The 18,850-nt window shown below is 35.0% G+C and overlaps 1 protein-coding gene across 2 annotated transcripts in view; it reads left to right on the top strand.

Moving 5' to 3' along the window:
- Positions 1 to 5,934: 5,934 nt before the first annotated feature.
- LOC137251842 (G-protein coupled receptor dmsr-1-like) overlaps positions 5,935 to 18,850 on the top strand; it is a 604,920-nt gene continuing 592,004 nt past the window's right edge. Inside the window, exon 1 of one of the 2 annotated variants that reach the window (XM_067786736.1) lies at positions 5,935 to 6,706. The gene's annotated coding sequence lies outside the window, so the exon portion shown is untranslated. Of the gene's footprint in view, positions 6,707 to 10,396; positions 10,674 to 18,850 lie in introns of those variants that run through there. The other variant, XM_067786735.1, reaches the window with a different exon arrangement.

Consider the following 18,850-nt stretch of genomic DNA (forward strand, 5'->3'; position numbering starts at 1 on the left):
CAGTCGTATATTTGGCGGAGTGTTTATAATGTGTAACATTTCAAGTGAGAAACGCTTGGAATAATTTGCTTCTTGCTGTAAGATAATTGCTTTAGCGAAATTGGGAGAGTGTCCGCTCGATGCACAGTGTGCCATTAGCGCAGTTTTATGTGTAAAAGAATTTTGGCATTGTTCGGTGGCTGATTTGTGCTGTGCCAATCGCGTTTTTAATTTTGATTTGGTTGTACCAACGTATACCTTGTTGCACAGCTCTTTCTGGTTTCCATTACATGGGATTTTATAAATGACATTACTTTTGTCCATTTCCGGTATTTTTGACTTAGTTCTGTTAAATATGTTTTTAAGGGTACTTGTAGGCTTGTGAGATATTTTTATTTTCTCTTTGTCGTAGCAATCTGACATCATTAAGCGTTCAGATAAATGGGGTACGTAAGTTACCGATTTGAATAGTTTGGGTTTGTCTTGAATTTGATGCTGAATATTGTATTTCGATCTTTTAATTAGGGAGTTTATAATGTTGTCTGGGAAGTCATTTTGTTTTAATAAATATTTTATTTCGTCCGTAATCTCCTTGTGGTAAGTTTTGTCAGATATATTTAACATGCGTCGTATACAGCCCATTGCTGTATTCATGATCATCGTTTTAGGATGTTTAGAGTTAAAATTGATGATTGGTCCAGATGCTGTTTGTTTCTCATACCACCGTAATTTTAGCTGGTTACCTTCTTTTATTATAATGGAGTCCAGATAAGGTAATTTGCCCCCGTCTTCTAAATCTACAGTAAACTTGATATTCTTGTGAAAGGAATTAAGCGTATTCAGCGTATTTTGAATCTCGTCATCAACATATTTTGTAAGTACTCTCGGTTTCTGTTTTAGTTTTGTCATTGTTTTTTCCAAAAGTTCTTCCATAATTATGTCAGCAATGACTGGCGATGCAGGTGATCCCATGGGCATTCCTTTTAATTGTGTGTAGATTGTGTCGTTAAATTTGAAGTACCTATTTTCTTCGATGCAAAATTTAAGTATATCCATAAACGTTTTCTTTGGTATCCTGGTGTGTTCTTTTATAATCGTCCATTTATCTTGTATAATGTCAAGTGCTAATTGTGTAGGTATGCTAGGAAACAAAGAAACCACGTCGAAGGAGATAAGTTTTTCATCATCAGAAATCAAGGTATTATTAATCCTCTCTTTAAATTCAAGTGCGTTCTTTATGTTATATGGAGAGTTGGCTGTTATGTTCCTTAAAATATTAATTATGAACTTACACAGACCGTAAGATGGGGAATTAATCGCTGAGCAAATTGGTCTGAGTGGTACTGTGCAATATTAGACACATTATTTCGGACTGTGCAATATTAGACACATTGTTTCTCCTCTTTGTGTTCCATTTTATAATGTGTCCCTATTTCTCATTTTCTTGCTTCTCCCCTTTTTTATGTTAAGTATTTTTAATTGTCAGAATACCTTATTTTATCACACGTGACTGGCACTGTTAAATAATTTTTTCAAAATTGTTGTGTCAGGATGAATATATATGTTAATAAAGAAATAAAAAAATCACACCCGTCCAGTGGTATCGAGAATAGAGGGAATGACATTTGAAGTATTTAAGGCAAAGGTTTTCGGATAACTAATGACCTTAGACTTGATCCCAACGGCGCGTTTTTAAGGCACCCTTACTCAGACATGAATAAAGTGCGGTGGAAAAAAAAACAAAGCAGTCTTAAGCTTAATTATTTCATGCGAATGGAAAAGGACGCTATGGTACGGAAAGTATTGCTATCAACAGCCATATGCTGTAGCAGAGGAAAGGAGAGAGCTATATTAAGTTGAGAGCGACATTTAGAGGAAGACTGAGCTCACTTAGTGCTCGCGTCAGTTAATATGAAGCAGGGATAACTTGCAGGAGGATGATAAATTTGGCATAAAACTTTATTCTTAATTACTTCGAAAATCATGACATACAGTTTTTAGGGACGGGGCCTACATGTTTCTTGCAAGTAGTTGAATTTTCGATGAGAAGTTAAAGACCTCTCTGTCTGAGCCACAGAGAAATACTGCCCATGCTTATGAATGTTGTCCTAGGGACCGCTTTGCCTTAGCCACAGAGAAATACTGCTCATGGCTCTTAGTATCCAACTCTTCATATAGCATATTTTCCGTCTTCTGGTTTATAAATGGACTACGGTGCTAACTCTTTTCTATTGGCTTAAATGGTCGAAGCACCTTTCAGTTTTCAGTTTCAGCCTGATGACCTCTCTGTCTGAGCTATAGAGAATCCTGCCAATGACCATGAATCTTGTCCTAATAGCCTCACTTCATTAGCCACAGAGAAACAGTACCCATGAAACCCTTCTCTTTGGCTTAGATGAGTGCAGCACCTTTCAGTCCTTTGTCGATTTATTCGGAGCCTGACTCTATTTAGGTAGACATCCGTTTTTTGGCCTAGAAGTATGTATTCTTTTCAACATTTAGCGCTTTAGTCAGGGACTGCGTGGCTCATTCTCTGGGATATCGGTGTCTCAGCATTAACTTCCTGAGAATTAATTGCGAACTCTTTATCTCTCTATCCTGCAGCTTTAGATATTCATGCGTCATTAGATTTATGTTCATGCTTCCTTAGGCTGTAGTTTGCCCTCTTTTTGTTTGCTCTTAAAAGCAGGATTTTCGCCTTCAGTAAAATGCTGCCTTATCTTTCCGCATGAGCTCCCTTTCTTCGCAAACCGGCTGCGTTATTAAGGGTTGTTTTGGAAAATTCTGAACTGGACTCCGGCTGATTTCAGCGCTTTATGTGCACATGTCACAGCATCTAAGCGTTTGCTAATTTTTAACGCTGTCCAATACTTTGATACGGCTTTTTTCCATCTATGCTTCGTTTCTTTCTTTATATGTCTTATATGTCTTCTTTCTTTTTTCTCGCCAGCTGGCGTTATACCACCGAGTTCACTTAAGCGACGTTTTTCCGTTTATAATTCTGGCGCTGGTTCCGACTGGATACCCTATTCTACCTCTGTTCCCTTAACTATTGTCCTTATAAATTTTGTTTGTTGGTCTTTCCAGCAAGGAAGGCTTGATGGTGGTATAATCAGCTAAGCCAGCGCCAGCGTAAAGATATCGGTTCTGGGAAGAGAAAAGAGTTCCAACATATTTAGTTCAGCTGTGTAAACAATAAACGCGCCGGCGAAAGAACCGATGGAACTAAGCAATTGAAACAAACAGCTGAGTATTTTAGCAAATGTGTTTTCTGATTATTGCGTTTGCAGACAAAACAATTGCAAAACAAAAACAAAAAATAATAAAAGCACCAACTGAATTGTCTTTTTATAGAATGCGCATGTGCACTTCTTTGGGTGAGAGTGTAAAGAGCAAGTGATTAAAGAGAACTGGGCTGAAATGTGGAAGGTATTCTACCGCAAGCTTTACAACGAGTATGCAAGCTTAATACATTTTTGGAATTTCTTGACTTTTTAAATAAACTCAAGTGAAGTAATAGGATTCTCTTGAAAAATTTACGCTCAGATAGAGATAAAAGAAAGTTGAGACAGGTCAGTGTTAAGAAAATGTTGTGCCATCAGAGCAAGAACAAGTTGCTGCAAAAAATTTAACTCCTCTGCTATAGATTGCCGCAGTCGGTTGATATAGCTTCCAAAGTAACATAAACTGTTTTGACGTATTTCTTTAACTTACTCCATTATGGTCAGATGGTGTGGTAAATACTTAATCGCCATTAAGGTTTCGGGTTCGGGCTCAGAATGCTGATGACGATAGTGGCGAACTCTCATCGGATATGTCGAGAGTGACGAACTCTGACCGGATATTAGTCTAAGTCTGCCCGGTTGTACGAACATAATATTGCGAAGGACGCAGGAGATCAGCATCTCGTTTGTTCTTTAAAAAAGTAGGAGCAATACTTACTGTTCCAAACGACCAGCTCTTCGGATAAGTATGTTTTGCAGACGGACTAGTCGACCGTAGGGGAAGCTACTGAGACATACCAGGGATATTATCAAAGTAGACTGAACTGAATAGAGAAGCTCAAGGCCACATGTATGCGGAAGGTCGGATCTGACTCCAGATAAGAAAACGGCACTGTTTCCAAATTCTCTGCATAATGTTTTCTTACTTAGTTTCGCTTTTCGTTCTCAGCAGGGCTAAATAAAGACGGGGCAAATAATTAACCATTCGTGGGAGCTAAAAGCTTATATGCTACCTACCACTACACCTTGCTCCAAGCAACAAGCTACGCAAGAATTACGAGGAAAGTGTGACCCGAGCACCAAACTTGAGATTAAGATTCGTATGCTCTAGCGCCGGCATTTCCGAATTATTGCTGAACCATTCTGGAACTTATTTGTGATGAAAATATTTTAGAGCCATTTCGGTATAATTTCAGGTCTGTTTGAGAAGGCATCATAGGCTTTTCATCGGTTGCAATCCATATTATCGAGTTATCGGCTTGTTATCGACGAATTATAGGATTTTCATTGATAACAATCGATATCCATAAGTCATCAGTTTGTTACTAATTTGCTGTTGGATGGTGTTATCGGTTTATCGATAAAAACCTTACATACTTGATATCGAGCGGTTATCGGTTTGTTATTGGCTTCTCATCTGCGAGCTATCGATTTGTTATTGGCTTGTAAAGGAATTACTAACACTTAATCAGCTTATTGCTGATCCTAACTTATCCGTCTCCTTCTTCATAGGTCCGTATAATCGGAATCTTTGTATTGGCATGGATAACAAACGATTTCTCCGAGTCATTGTTATCGGCCCATTGATGCCTTATTATCGACGAATTATCAGATTGCTTTGATAACAACTGTTATATGTACATATATTATCGAAGGGTTATCGGTTTGTTTATACCCAACGAGCTATCGATTTATAATTGGCTTATTATCACAAAAGCCAATGTTAACGACTATATATCGCATTGTTGTCGGTGTCTGAATGGATTGTTGTCGACGTAATATGGACTTGTTATCGATGAGACACGATTTTTGAATGTCGATACAAAACCGATATTTCCATGTTATTGACGAGTAATCGGTAAGTAATCAGCGTGTTATCTATTTCTTATCATTTTATTGGCTTATTATCAAAAAACCCAACCGATAAGTTATCGTATTGTTATTGGTTCCCAATAAATTGGTATCGACGTAATAAGGGATCGTTATCGATAAAAATCGATGTTTGCATGTTATTGACGAATTATCGTTTTTTTGTTAACGTGTTATCGGCTCGTTATGTATTTTTATGAAATTGTTATCGACATGTTTTCAGCTTGTTATCGATAATTAACCGATATCTTTATGTTATTGTCGACTCATTAGTTAGTTATTGGCCTGTTATCAGTTATTTTTTTGGCATGTTTTCAGTTTTTCATCTGAGTGTTATCGTTTTGTTGAGGTATCGGCTTGTTATTTAATTCTTATTACCTTGTTATCGATAATAAAAAGTGTCGGCCAGTCTACCAGAGGCGCTCTTTCCTTCAGTCAGCAAATATTTAACAAAATTTCCTTTCATTTGGCATCTCTTAAAGTTTCTCTTACTTATCAGTTTTCCCCATTCATAGATAAGCTGTGAGAGTTTGCTTCTGTGGAATCTAAATGTATTATAATATTTATTACGGTGTGAGCAAACAGGTGGGGGTGCACAGTGGAAAGCAAAACCAAATTGATATGATAAAGTGTAAAAGAAAAAGCCAAAGCAACAACAAAATCAAAACCAAATTGCCGATAACAGGAGTCTTCTAAGAAATACAAACACAATTACATACATACATTTTCAAAATTTCCTTTGCACCTATACATATGTGCGTGTTTGTGGGTGTATTTTGGCTACTATTGGACGGACGCTGTTGCCCCAAATACGTTTAAAAGTAGCACAAAGAAAGTATTTTAGTTGATTTTGTGACTCGATGCAGTGCGAATGTCAAATGCGGAAAAATCAGATTGACAAATTTTTCTATTCGCGCGCAACGTTTGATAACAGGGCGTGTAATTGAAATTTACGAATGCCGACACGGCGTATGAGTAATGAAAGCAACAAAAAATGTATAGCGCGGCTGAAAACAATGACAAAACAACATAATGAAAATTTAATGTTGAGCAAAAGGGAAAAAGAGAGGGGGGAAAGGTGAAGTGTGAAAGTGAAAGTGTGCGGAATAATGATAATGGATTACTGGATTGTGCTATGGGCTACAAGAAATTGGTTTATGTGAAATATTTTTCAAAAAGATTTAAATGTTAATTATAATAGCTGAACACAATTATGTGGAGTAAGGAAGAATTGTAAATTCTACGGTAAATTTAAACTATTTAAATTCGATATCCAAAACACTCGAATTTTTCTACAAATAAAAAAAAAAAGTTAAAAAAAATATATGAAAAATATTTAATTTTAAATTAAAAAAATTCATAAAATCCAACAAAAAAAATTTTAAAAAAGCCAACTATATACTTCTTGTTATACTTACAAACATACATATGCAAAATCCTTGTTGATAAAAATATATCAAAATTTTAATAATGAAAAGTGTCTAATAAATTAAAAGAAGTCTTAAATAAAATATTTTAGATTCGATTCGAGCTAAAAAAATTCTTAAATAAAATAAAATAAATTAAAAATTCGGGCAAAATAATAAGAGAAAAATTAAGATACATCAATAACATTATATAAAAAAAAAAATAGGGTAAGTGTCTTATAAGTGGAGTTCGCAGGTTTTGCCATGTTAATACTTAATCTACTGTTTATAATGTAATGCACAGCGCTGAGTTAGCTAAGTCCATTTTTGCTAGGTTAGAATAGGTTGAACTGGCCGGTCAATAAAGACCTCACATAGACTGAATGTATCCATATGGTTACCATAATTTTTTCGACGAACAAGCTGAATAAGGTGCCACGACTTATGTTATAAAATAACTCCGATCTCTTGGCAAATACTGGAAGTCCTCTAGGACCTAGCTTGACTGGTGCCTCGAGATCAGACAACTCTGCTGCCCCTAATAATTGGGGCTTTACATATCGTGTGCAGGACAAGAACACAGAACGTGCTTGAACTTCCTATATCTGCTGTCACTGACAAAGCACATCGTGTGCCTTGAGTCTTCTCTCTTCAAAGATATGAGCCGCTTTGTGAGTCTTATATCGTAGGATTTGCACATGCTCTTAAAAATTTTGCAGGCCCGCGTTTCTGTCTACGCATTTCCTGCTTGATGCATCATATGTAACTCCCTTTGTATTTCACCCAATAAGTTTGGGACGCCTTCCATTGGCATTTTTTTTTAGTTTGTATCCCTTTATGACCGTGAACCCAGTATTGGTATATGGTCCGACCGGAGCGAAGTTTTTGCAATGCCCCTGTGCATTACAGAACATTTCTTGATGAAGTACTGTGATATTATTGCCTTGATCGCTGCCTGCCTGTCAATATATAAATCGACGCGCTGCAGCTTAAGCACATTTCTTCCAGAATTTCTTCTGCTTTCTTTATGGCTATAATTTCCACCTTAAAGAAGCGGCAGTAATCGGGCAGCCTGCAGGATCTACTTATTTCTGAATGGATACAGTAAACGGCAGACCCGAATCTTTTCGTTGACACTAATCTTCTGGCTCATTTCTAACCCCTAAATCTCTTTGGAAGCTCGCGCACGTATATATAGAGAGTCTGCCCAACATTAGATGGCGCTACACTGCTAGGGCCATACGGCCTGCAGTCAAGTTACCCCGAACCCTTAAGCCTTGTTGCCGTGACAAACGCGATATTTGCAGGAGGGATGTGTAGAATGGCATGTGATGCTGCTGTCGTAGTAGTTTTTAAGGCTCCCGTTTTGCTATTCATTGATAATCTATATATAGCTTATATAGAGCTACCTTCAACAGCTTCAAATTATCATCATTAATTGGCGTTTAGCCGCCTAAGTAATTTTGGCCGTTTCGTAACAAGTCGCGCCAGGTATTATTGTTGCGCGATAACTGACGCGAACTGGGGGCACCACAGGATAACAAGTCTTCCTCCACTTGCCTCTCCCAACTCAGTGGAGGGCTCCTCCTTCCTCTACTTCCAAACTGATTTGTCAATTGAAATACTTTATTTACTGGAGCGTCTTCGCCCATCCGCATAACCATATGGCCTAGCCAGCGAAGCCTGTGGGTTTTTATTCGCTGCACTATAATCATTTATGCGTACTCGTTCTATTCTCACCATCGGAATCACGGACATGACCATAAAATTCCACAGAGCTTCTCTCTCGAACACACCAAGACCCACCTCATCTTATCTCGACGCCCTCCATTATTCCGAGCCATAAATCAGGACAGGTCTGATGACCGATTTGTAGAGCGTGATTTTTGTTGATTCAGAGAGGACATTACATTTTTATTTGCCAAATTTACAACTATTCTGCTTCTCATTCCAACCAAGGCGCGAATGCGCCGACTCGTTCTTTGTTGACCGAAAGTACTTCGGCTTTTCCTCATTTACCGCAATACCAACTTTTTGCTTCTTTATCAAATACAGAGAAAGCAGAAGAGCGCGTTTTTCTAGTGTAATAATTTCAACATCATCAGCCTACGCTAGTTATTGTATGCTCTTCTTATTTATATTTATATTTATATTTATTCAAGTCTATGAAATACAGGTTTCTTACAGACTAAAAGCTATGCCTATCAAACAAACGTAAAAACTTAACAATATATTACAAAACTGTATTCAATATGTTAATAAGTTCATACTAAGATATTGAGAAGTCAAACGAGACAGAGTTAGAGATCCTGTTAAGTTCATTGATAGCTCGAGCGATGGGAGCATTTCGAGCGTAATCAGTTCTAAGAATTTGCTCATAGAAGGGAACAACAACACGCAGAGACTTCCGCGGGATGTTAAAATTAATTCGAGCGAGATGCACAATCTATGTCTCCACTGATAATATTGAAAAAGAAAGATAATGAAAGAACAACTCGCCTTGTCTCCAGCGTTTTCAAATTTATTAGAAGTAACCGCGAATTATATGTAGGCATCAGCTCAGAGAAGTTTAGTAAGCGTAGCGCGAACCTCAGAAATATTTTTTGGACCCTTTCAATATTGTGGAAATATGGTATGTTCTCCATATTATAGCACCATATTCCAAAAACTTTCTTTTAACAGATTGTACCATTTTAGTTTAGTTCTGCTGTTAGAATTATCTCCTCAAGCATTATGTTGACGAAATCGCACGAATGATAGTCGCCTTGTATGAAGCCTCGGTTGGGTTCGAATGACTCAGGGAGGTCCTTCCCAATCCTTACGGATTAAGTGGTGTCCCTCAGCGTCATTGCCTATGGCAACATAAATTCAGACATAACAGCATACAAGCAGCTCATTTTTGCGCTGTGGAAGACTGGTTCGAAGTCGATAAAAAGATGATGACTGTCAATTCTCTTGTCGCGAGTCTTTTTCAGGATGTGGCGCATTGTGAGAATCGTAGATTGTACACTTACCAGGTCTGAAGGTGCACTGATAATATCGTATCAGTCTGTTGTCTATGAGTACGCTAGATAGGACCTTATACGCAATATTAAGCAGCATGATTCCGCCGTAGTTGGCGTGGTTTGCGGGATCACCTTTCTTGTGGATTGGGCAGAGTATACTTCAGTTCCAATTTGGAGGCGTGAACTCATCCTCATATAGGATAGGCGTGGCTGCAACTCGTCAAGTATTCCGTCAAATCCAGCCACCTTGTGAGTTTTTAGCCGTTATATTGCCATTCTAACTTCGTCATGGTCGGGTGCTGGAAAGTGTTTTCCACCATCGGCGATTGGGGTATCGGCTTTGACTTCTCCTAGCTAGCAATGAGGCGAAGTTATCCCTCCACAATTTAAGCGCAAACTGTATGTCAGTTACCAGGTAGTAGGTAGTCAAATTCGATCCTACAGGAATCTGCTTTGGTCTTGAAACCTTCCAAAAATGGCCGGATTTTTTCAGAATTTTCGGGAATTATTCCTATCAGCCAGTATCTAGAACTTCTCTCACTCACGGCGTTGTGCCTCAGGTGTTTTCCTTCTAAATAGGCGTATCTCTTCCTTCTTCGCCTCAATAATGGAGGGGCTTAGTTCAACTTAATTCTATCTTGAGCAGTTTGAATTGAATTTCGCATTTAAATTCGTGTATGGTTTTTGAAGGAAAACAGAAAAAAAAACTGATTCTGTGAGGAATTATTCAAATTGCATTTTTTAAGAATTCCTCTCAGAATCATTTTTTGTTGTTTTGCTTCAAAAGCCATACGCGAATTTAAATACGGAATTCGTTACTCTTATAGTAAAACTTTTAAAATCCTCCGGCTTTATGAATATTTAACACATTATTTAATAAAAACGTTCTAATATTGTGAGTGCTGATAAAAAAGATAATTAAAAAACGATATATTCAGATCAACTTACAAAGATAAATTTAGAAAAAGCGAGTTAAAAAGTGAAATATAATTTTTTTAAAAGTGTACATATTTGCTATGCAAAAATATATATTTACATAAGTCGTTTGTATAAATGTACAAAAAATATTATAAATACAAATTGCAAATGTTGAAACTTAATACTTGATTTGGAATAAAAAAAAAAATAAAAGAATTGTAAAATTTTTGCTAAGCCATTACTGTTTCGCTTGATGGTTCAAAATATAGCGGGTACGTTAATTTAATTTAAACTTATCGAATAGACGGTCATTGAACATGGATGATAAATGGATTTTTTCATTTTGTACCAAACGAGGAAAAAAATGTACCAAATCATCCAAAAATATACCAAAAGTCTTCGGATGTTAATTTGAACCAAACTAGAGCAATAGTTATTCTGCTTCTTTATAAAAAAACTGTTTTTAGTCAGGAAACTTTCTAACACAGATTAAGGTAGTATAACAGGGAAATATGATTTATGAAGAAATACGTTTCCAGTAAAAATAATAAAAGAAGTTTATCGATCGAAGCTTACATTTATGTACATATATAAAAACATTTATTTGTGGAATACCAGTAAGGAACATAAAATTAATATTAAAAAAAACAGCAGCTGCATTCAATACAAAAAAATTTCATAAAAACATTTTAGGTAAAAAAGATTTAGATTCAGGTATAAAAGTTGAAAAATTGCCGCCTACACTGAAAGAAAAAGACTGGTAAAATCAACCGAAATACGGGTCAATTGAACCGAAATTTCTGTTAGTATTTATCCATCGCAACAAGATGCTGAATCAACTGCGCACAAACTGTTGATTCGAAATTGACCGTTTTAGTAGTCAAATGAACAAAAAAATTTGTTGCGACAGCTTTTTATGAAAGTACCTATGTTGCAATATACATAAACAAATAAGTCGCCATAACCTCCGAAGAGATCTAAGGCCGAGCTTCTCTTCCAATTTGCATCGTGCTGCTCTTGATTTTCCCTACAAATTGGCCGGACGGGACCTACATGTTTTATGCCAACTCCGAACGGCATCTGCAAGGCAGATGAGTTTTACCTGAGAGCTTTTCATGGCACAAATACACTCGGAGCGCTTGCCAAACACTACCGAGGGGCGATCCCGCTTAGAAAAATTTTCTTCTAGTTGAAAAACCTTATTTCTAAAAGTTTCATGTTGCTTTGCCCGGGGTGCGAACCCAGGGCATCCTTGGTGTGGTAGGCGGAGCACGCTACCATCACACTACGGTGGCACTTACTAACCGAACGTCAATTGGTCTTACATCAAATATGCTGGCACACATTAAACATTATACACTTTAATATTTTGTTTTATTAAACGCACTTTCACCAAATTTTATATTTTTTTATAATTTATTTAATTTATAGTTTTGAACTTCGCTTTGTAAATAGAAATGAAAATAGTAGTCACAAAACTGATTCACAATTCTTTCAGTTACAGCTTAGCTCATTCTCAATTTCTTCTCTCGCATGTAGTTGCCACACATGATTGTTTCGAACAAAACTTGTAGTGTAAATGTTTGACATAACATTTTAAATAGAGAACTTGTAAGTTATAGAAAAGTAAAGAATCAAAACGCTAGAAGGTAATTCACCACTGGAGTAATTTTACATGTAATTCGGGAAGTTTAATTTTGGTAACACTTTAAGTTGAAATGATTCCAAAACAACTCAAACTTTTGTGTTGTCGGACTCATCGACATTAAAAAATGGTGCATTTTATTTTCTTATTAAATTCATTAGCGTGAGTGAAAATTCGTAAAAACTTGAACAAAATGTTACTAACTTTGGAAAAATCCTGTTCGTTCAAATAAAACTTTTGCAACAAGAGGGCGCAATTTTGCATTGCGCTTGGAGGAGAAGTTGCAAAATTGTACCCGATAAATAGGTGTCCCGCTATCTCGTAATTTTTTGCACGTAAATTCAAAAAAGGATTTTCGTTTTGTATTGATAACTGAAAAACTAGTTTTTTGTTAATTTTATATATAATAAGCTGGTTTGATCTATTTATGTGGGGTGCGAATAAGACAAAGCTTTTTCCACCTTACAGCTCAACGTTTCTCTAAGATTTTCTTAGCATCTGTAACTGTAAGTTTATTTAGAAATCCATAAAAAAAACACAAAAACAACATTAGTAGGTGTTACATATAGGTGCACAAAGTTTAAAACACACATTAAACATTTATATCTTACATACACTGAAAATTGTAGATTTTTGTTACATTAAATATTTACGTTAAAAAAACTAAACAATGATATTGTTGCATTAAATTTTACAAAAACATAAACATACAATGTTGATACCATCATTCGTGGTACTCTTGTCATACTAAGCTAAACTATAAACATAGCAAATAAGTCGCGGCTATTTCATTGGTGTCTTCTTTCTTGTTAATCGTATATTCCCTTTTCTGCATTATACGTAGGCTCTCTAAAGTATATCTCGTCTTTTCTCTTCGTTCCTTATCTAGTATTCTTGGGTTGGCAAAATCAGCTGTGTGGTTGTTTGTTATTGCATGCTGTGATAGTGCTGTGCTGTGTTTTTGTTTTCTTATATCAGCCTTGTGCTCTGCTAGTCTGGTGCTTAAATTTCGCTTCGTATTCCCGATATAAATCTTGTTGCAATTCTCGTTGTTGTTGCCTTTGCAAGTTACTTCGTACACTACATAACTTTGTTGTTGCTGGTCTATTGGGCTTTTTGTTTTGTGAAGCATGTCGCTAGTGTGCAATTCCATTTGTAGGCTAAGCATAAGTTTTTTGTTGTTTTTTCCATTTGGTGGTTTTCTTATTTTGACATTTTTTTTAAACAAGTGGCACCGTCGACATAAGTACAAAGTAGAGAGCACAGTAAGTGTAAAATTCTCTTTGAAATTTGCTCATGTATTGCCTGTTGATCACTGTTGAAATGACCAGTGAGATCAGTTGTGTTAACAGAAAAATCAGTTAGATTGACCAGGAATCTCTCAATTTATAGAATTTTGTTAACTTAAGAGGGATAATTTCTCTTCTTTTGAAATGGCTAACTAATTTCTTCGTTTGACAAAGAACTCGGTCGAACTAACCATAATTTGATCAATTTCACGGAATCTCTGTTAAGTCAAAAACAACAGAACCGATTTGTTGATTTTACTAGCACCATTTCTTTCAGTGTACATCTATATTAATAACTCATGTCTCAATCGCTACATTAAAAGTTCTTCTTCTTTGAGTTCTTTAAATACATTAGTTGACAAAAAGCTTTTTTTCGTATCTATATTATGACAACTATTGTTAGTTGATTTCATCAAGTCTTCAGTTTTTATTAAATTTGAAACTGTGTTTGTTTGAATTCTATTCTTCACTTAGTTTTAATTAAATTTTGAATAGAAAATATCTTTTAATGAACTTCTTATCAAAAATTCGAATCGAAACTGCCAAATTTTGTTGATATACATATATCAGTCGCTTCATCTGTTATTAGAGAGTAATAATTCTTCTGGCAAAATGCAATTATGGATTTATAATTTTCTGGTCCTGTTATTTGAGTTATTATTTTCTGTGCTTTAATTCTATTGATGCAAAATTTATTCACAATTCTAGAATCTGTTATGCTATTTTCCATAAGCATATTTAAATGCTCCATAATTGCAAATGGCAAATTGTGCTCGACAACAAAACTTAACTATATATTTTCTTCGAAAAATTTTAAATTTGTACATTCAAATCTGCTTTGCAAAGAAGTTGAAGTGTAGTGCTGTATTTTACAAAAATGTACCAAATATGTGAATGCAGTACCAACATACTTTCGGGAAGCGAAATGTACCAAAAAAAATTCAAAAATGTACCATGATTATCATCACTGCCACTGAATATATGACAACAAAACATTAGCAAGCTAAAACTTAAAATGGCGCCGCCTCTTATTGGATAAAATTTAGTTTTTATTTGTTATTGATGTTAGTGGAAAATTACAAAATTTACACACAGTGATAGTCAATATGACATGTTTCTGAATTTCACTTCTTCATGAGCTTGCTTTTCGGGAGCTGAGTGTCGAACTTGAAATCTCCAACATTCATACTTTATACTAGTGTAAAGGCAGATGCCTTTATCCACTCAGTCATATGAATGCCCGGTTGCTCGCTTTGCAATTGATCTCTAAGTATTGCCTTTTTGTTGCTATTCCTTTATACAACATTAGGTACATACTAATTCTGTATGTTTTTAATTCTAATTGTGTGGAATACTTACAGGCGCGCTCTCAAGGCCTTAGTAACATTGGATTTTTAACATAGCTTTATAAGCAGTTGCTCCGCTGTTCATTATTATTATACCAATATGGTCAACTGTTTTTAATTAACGAGATATGCTCATATTGATTTATACAAGTTGTTATTGATATTAAAGAAAAACCAGTTAGACTTCAATACACAGCACCTGAAAAGCTAGCTGATGAAGAAGTGAAATTTAGAAACATGTCCCATCGCCGTGTGTAAATTTTGTAATTTTTGCTCTTATATCAATAATGAAAATTTAAATACACAAAACTAAATTTGTTTGTTCTAATAGCTTTTCGAAAAATCTAAATGTTTAATATTAACTAAAGCACAGTTGTTGTTGTTTTCCCGACGCGTTTCGACGTTCTTTTTTCTCATGTCATCTTCTGGGGATTTTCTTTAATGCTAAATATGTAAAAATAATATACATATTAACATTTGATACTTTTTTCTAACAATAAACATGAAACTAACACTTCACACAAATTTTTTTCTTTTATCTACATTAATTATATTACAATTAAATTATAAATTGCACTTTATTTTTAAACAAAGATAAAGAGTTGGCCCTTGCATTTTTTTGTTTACTTTGATTTGCATCTCTGAATAACAGCTGATGTTGTCAAAGTCTTCTTTAAGATTTAGTGTGTTGTGTATTTGTTGTTGTATTCTTATGCTTTCTAGAGACATTCTCGTTTTTTCTCTTTTTTCAATATCTAATATTTCGACATTTGAGAAGTCCGATATATATGGTTGCTCTTTGTTAAGTGATGAGCTAAACCGGTGTTCGTTTTTTTGTTTGCTGCGTCTTTTTGGTGTTCATTGATATGTATACCTAGTTGTCGTTTGGTTGTTCCAATATAACATTTTCCACATTTATCATCATCGCGACCATTGCATGTTATTTTATACACCACATCATTTTGTTGATGTTTTGGAATTGGATATTTGATTTTTGTAAAAATATAATTAAGTGTGTTGTTCGGCTTGTGCGCGTAGTTAATATTCTTGTTGTTTATTATTTTATGTAGTATTTGATTGTCAGTAAGACCCGGTATGTATGTTACACCGATGTACTTTTTATTAGTGTTATCCGGCGGTAAATTGTCGGGGTTTTGACTAATTCTGTTTATTGTGTTATTAATTAGTCTATCAATAAAGGTGCTTGGATAGCAATTTTTGAATAGTATATTCTTTATTTTCTTAATGTTTTCTTCAATGTACTCTTTCTCACTAAGTAGCGCTACTCTTCTTATCATACTTGTTGCGGTGTTAATTTTTTGCTTCCAAGGGTGGTTTGAATGATAGTTAATTAATCGGCCCGATGCGATGGATTTAGTGTACCAATTCATTACAACTGTTTGTTTTTTCTGATTATTTCTACATCTAGGAAGGCTATTTTATTTTCCTTTTCTTTTTCCATAGTGAATTTTATGCTTGTATGTTGCGCATTTAATATTTTTAAGATATCTTCCGCGTCTTTGGTTTTTATGATTGCGAATACATCATCTACTTACTTGTTGATGTATTGGATATATATGTCCTTTTCTTTTAATTCAGCTATGCTGTCGTCAAGTATTTTGTTCAATACTATATCCGCTATAGTAGGAAATAGTGGATTGCCCATTGGCATGCCGTATGTTTATTGGTACAACCTCGAGTTGTACATAAAATATTTATTTTCTCGTAAACAAAACTCTAATATATTTTGGAACTGTTTTCTTGAGATGTTTGTGTGTTTTTCCAATTGCGACCATTGTTTAATTATCGTCTGTATTGCTAGGTGTGCTGGAATATTTGTGAATAGTGAAATTACGTCGAACGATATGAGTACTTCATCATCTTCTATGTTAATATTCTCCAATCTCTCCTTTAGTTGAAATGCATTTTTTATGTTGAAATCTTCTGACCACCCTTGGAAGCAAAAAATTAACACCGCAACAAGTATGATAAGAAAAGTAGCGCTACTTAGTGAGAAAGAGTAAACTGAAGAAAACATGAAGAAAATAAAGAATATACTATTCAAAAATTGCTATCCAAGCACTTTTATTGATAGACTAATTAATAACACAATAAACAGAATTAGTCAAAACCCCGACAATTTACCGCCGGATAACACTAATAAAAAGTACATCGGTGTAACATATATACCGGGTCTTACTGACAATCAAATACTACATAAAATAATAAACAACAAGAATATTAACTACGCGCACAAGCCGAACAACACACTTAATTATATTTTTACAAAAATCAAAGATCCAATTCCAAAAGATCAACAAAATGATGTGGTGTATAAAATAACATGCAATGGTCGCGATGATGATAAATGTTGAAAATGTTATATTGGAACATCCAAACGAAAACTAGGTATACGTATCAATGAACACCAAAAACACGCAGCAAACAAAAAAACGAACACCGGTTTAGCTCATCACTTAACAAAGAGCAACCATATAGCGGACTTCTCAAATGTCGAAATATTAGATATTGAAAAAAGAGAAAAAACGAGAATGTCTCTAGAAAGCATAAGAATACAACAACAAATACACAACACACTAAATCTTAAAGAAGACTTTGACAACATCAGCAGCGTCTACTCAGCTGTTATTCAGAGATGCAAATCAAAGTAAACAAAAAAATGCAAGGGCCAACTCTTTATCTTTGTTTAAAAATAAAGTGCAATTTATAATTTAATTGTAATATAATTAATGTAGATAAAAGAAAAAAATTTGTGTGAAGTGTTAGTTTCATGTTTATTGTTAGAAAAAAATATCAAATGTTAATATGTATATTATTTTTACATATTTAGCATTAAAAAAAATCTCCAGAAGACGTGAGAAAAAAGAACGTCGAAACGCGTCGGGAAAACAACAACAAATGTGTTTTAATTTTTTGACCATATGTGCTCAATCCAGCAAACATAAATATCAGAAATTGGTCCATATATAAATATTAACTAAAGCTGTTAAATTAATGCAATCTAAAAGATTGCGCCAAAATAATGCAACAAAGTATATGATATAATCATTGGAATTCATTACCGCATACTCGTTCCATAACTAAACTTTTGGCATAGTGCTGTAGCAAATAAGCCTTATACGTGAGAATATGTATCAGAAAGGTGTGTCAATGCATAATATTTTTTTGTTTGTATTCTAAGCTGGATTAGCTGGTATAATAATGTGGAAACATCTTCCCAACTCGAGAGGACATTTGCTCGATTAGAGGAGCAAATATGCAGCTTTGCAGAACTCATATAATGACGTATAAATTTTCGAAATCGGATGTCAAATAGCCAGGCTACAAAAAAAAAACAAACTAAAAAAAATTGTGGCTGCAATTCAAAGGATAAAAAAATATAATACAAAAAATTTAAGAAAAACAAGTTAGGAAGGTTAAGTTCGGGTGTAACCAACATTACATACTCAGCTGAGAGATTTTCAGACAAAATAAGGGAAAATCACCATGGAGGAAAATGAACCTAGGGTAACCCTGGAATGTGTTTGTATGATATGGGTATCAGATGAAAGGTGTTAATGAGTATTTTAAAAGGGAGTGGGCCTTAGTTCTAGAGGTGGAAGACTTTTCGAGATATCGCCATAAAGGGGGACCAGGGGTGACTCTAGAATGTGTTTGTACGATATTATTGAGTATTTTAAAAGAGAGTGGGCCTTAGTTATATAGGTGGACGCCTGTTCAAGATATTGCCATAAACGTGGACCAGAGGTGACTCTAGAATGTGTTTGTACGATATAGGTATCAAATGAAAGGTGTTAATGAGTATTTTAAAAGGGAGTGGGCCTTAATTCTATAGGTGGATGCCTTTTCGTGATATTGCTATAACGGTGCACTAGGGGTGACTCTATAACGTATTTGTACGATATGGGTATCAAGTTAAAGATATTAATGAGGGGTTTAAAAGCGAGTAGCCCTAAGTTTTATATGTGAAGGCGTTTTCGAGATAGAGACCAAAATATGTACCAGGGTGACCCAGAACATCATCCGTCGTGTACCACTAATTTATTTATATATGTAATACCACGAAAAGTATTTCTGCCAAGATTCCAAGGGCTTTTGATTTCGCCCTGCAGAACTTCTTCGTTTTCTTCTACTTAATATGGTAGGTG

The sequence above is a fragment of the Eurosta solidaginis genome, chromosome 5, assembly GCF_040869045.1.
Source record: "Eurosta solidaginis isolate ZX-2024a chromosome 5, ASM4086904v1, whole genome shotgun sequence".
NCBI lineage: Eukaryota > Metazoa > Arthropoda > Insecta > Diptera > Tephritidae > Eurosta > Eurosta solidaginis.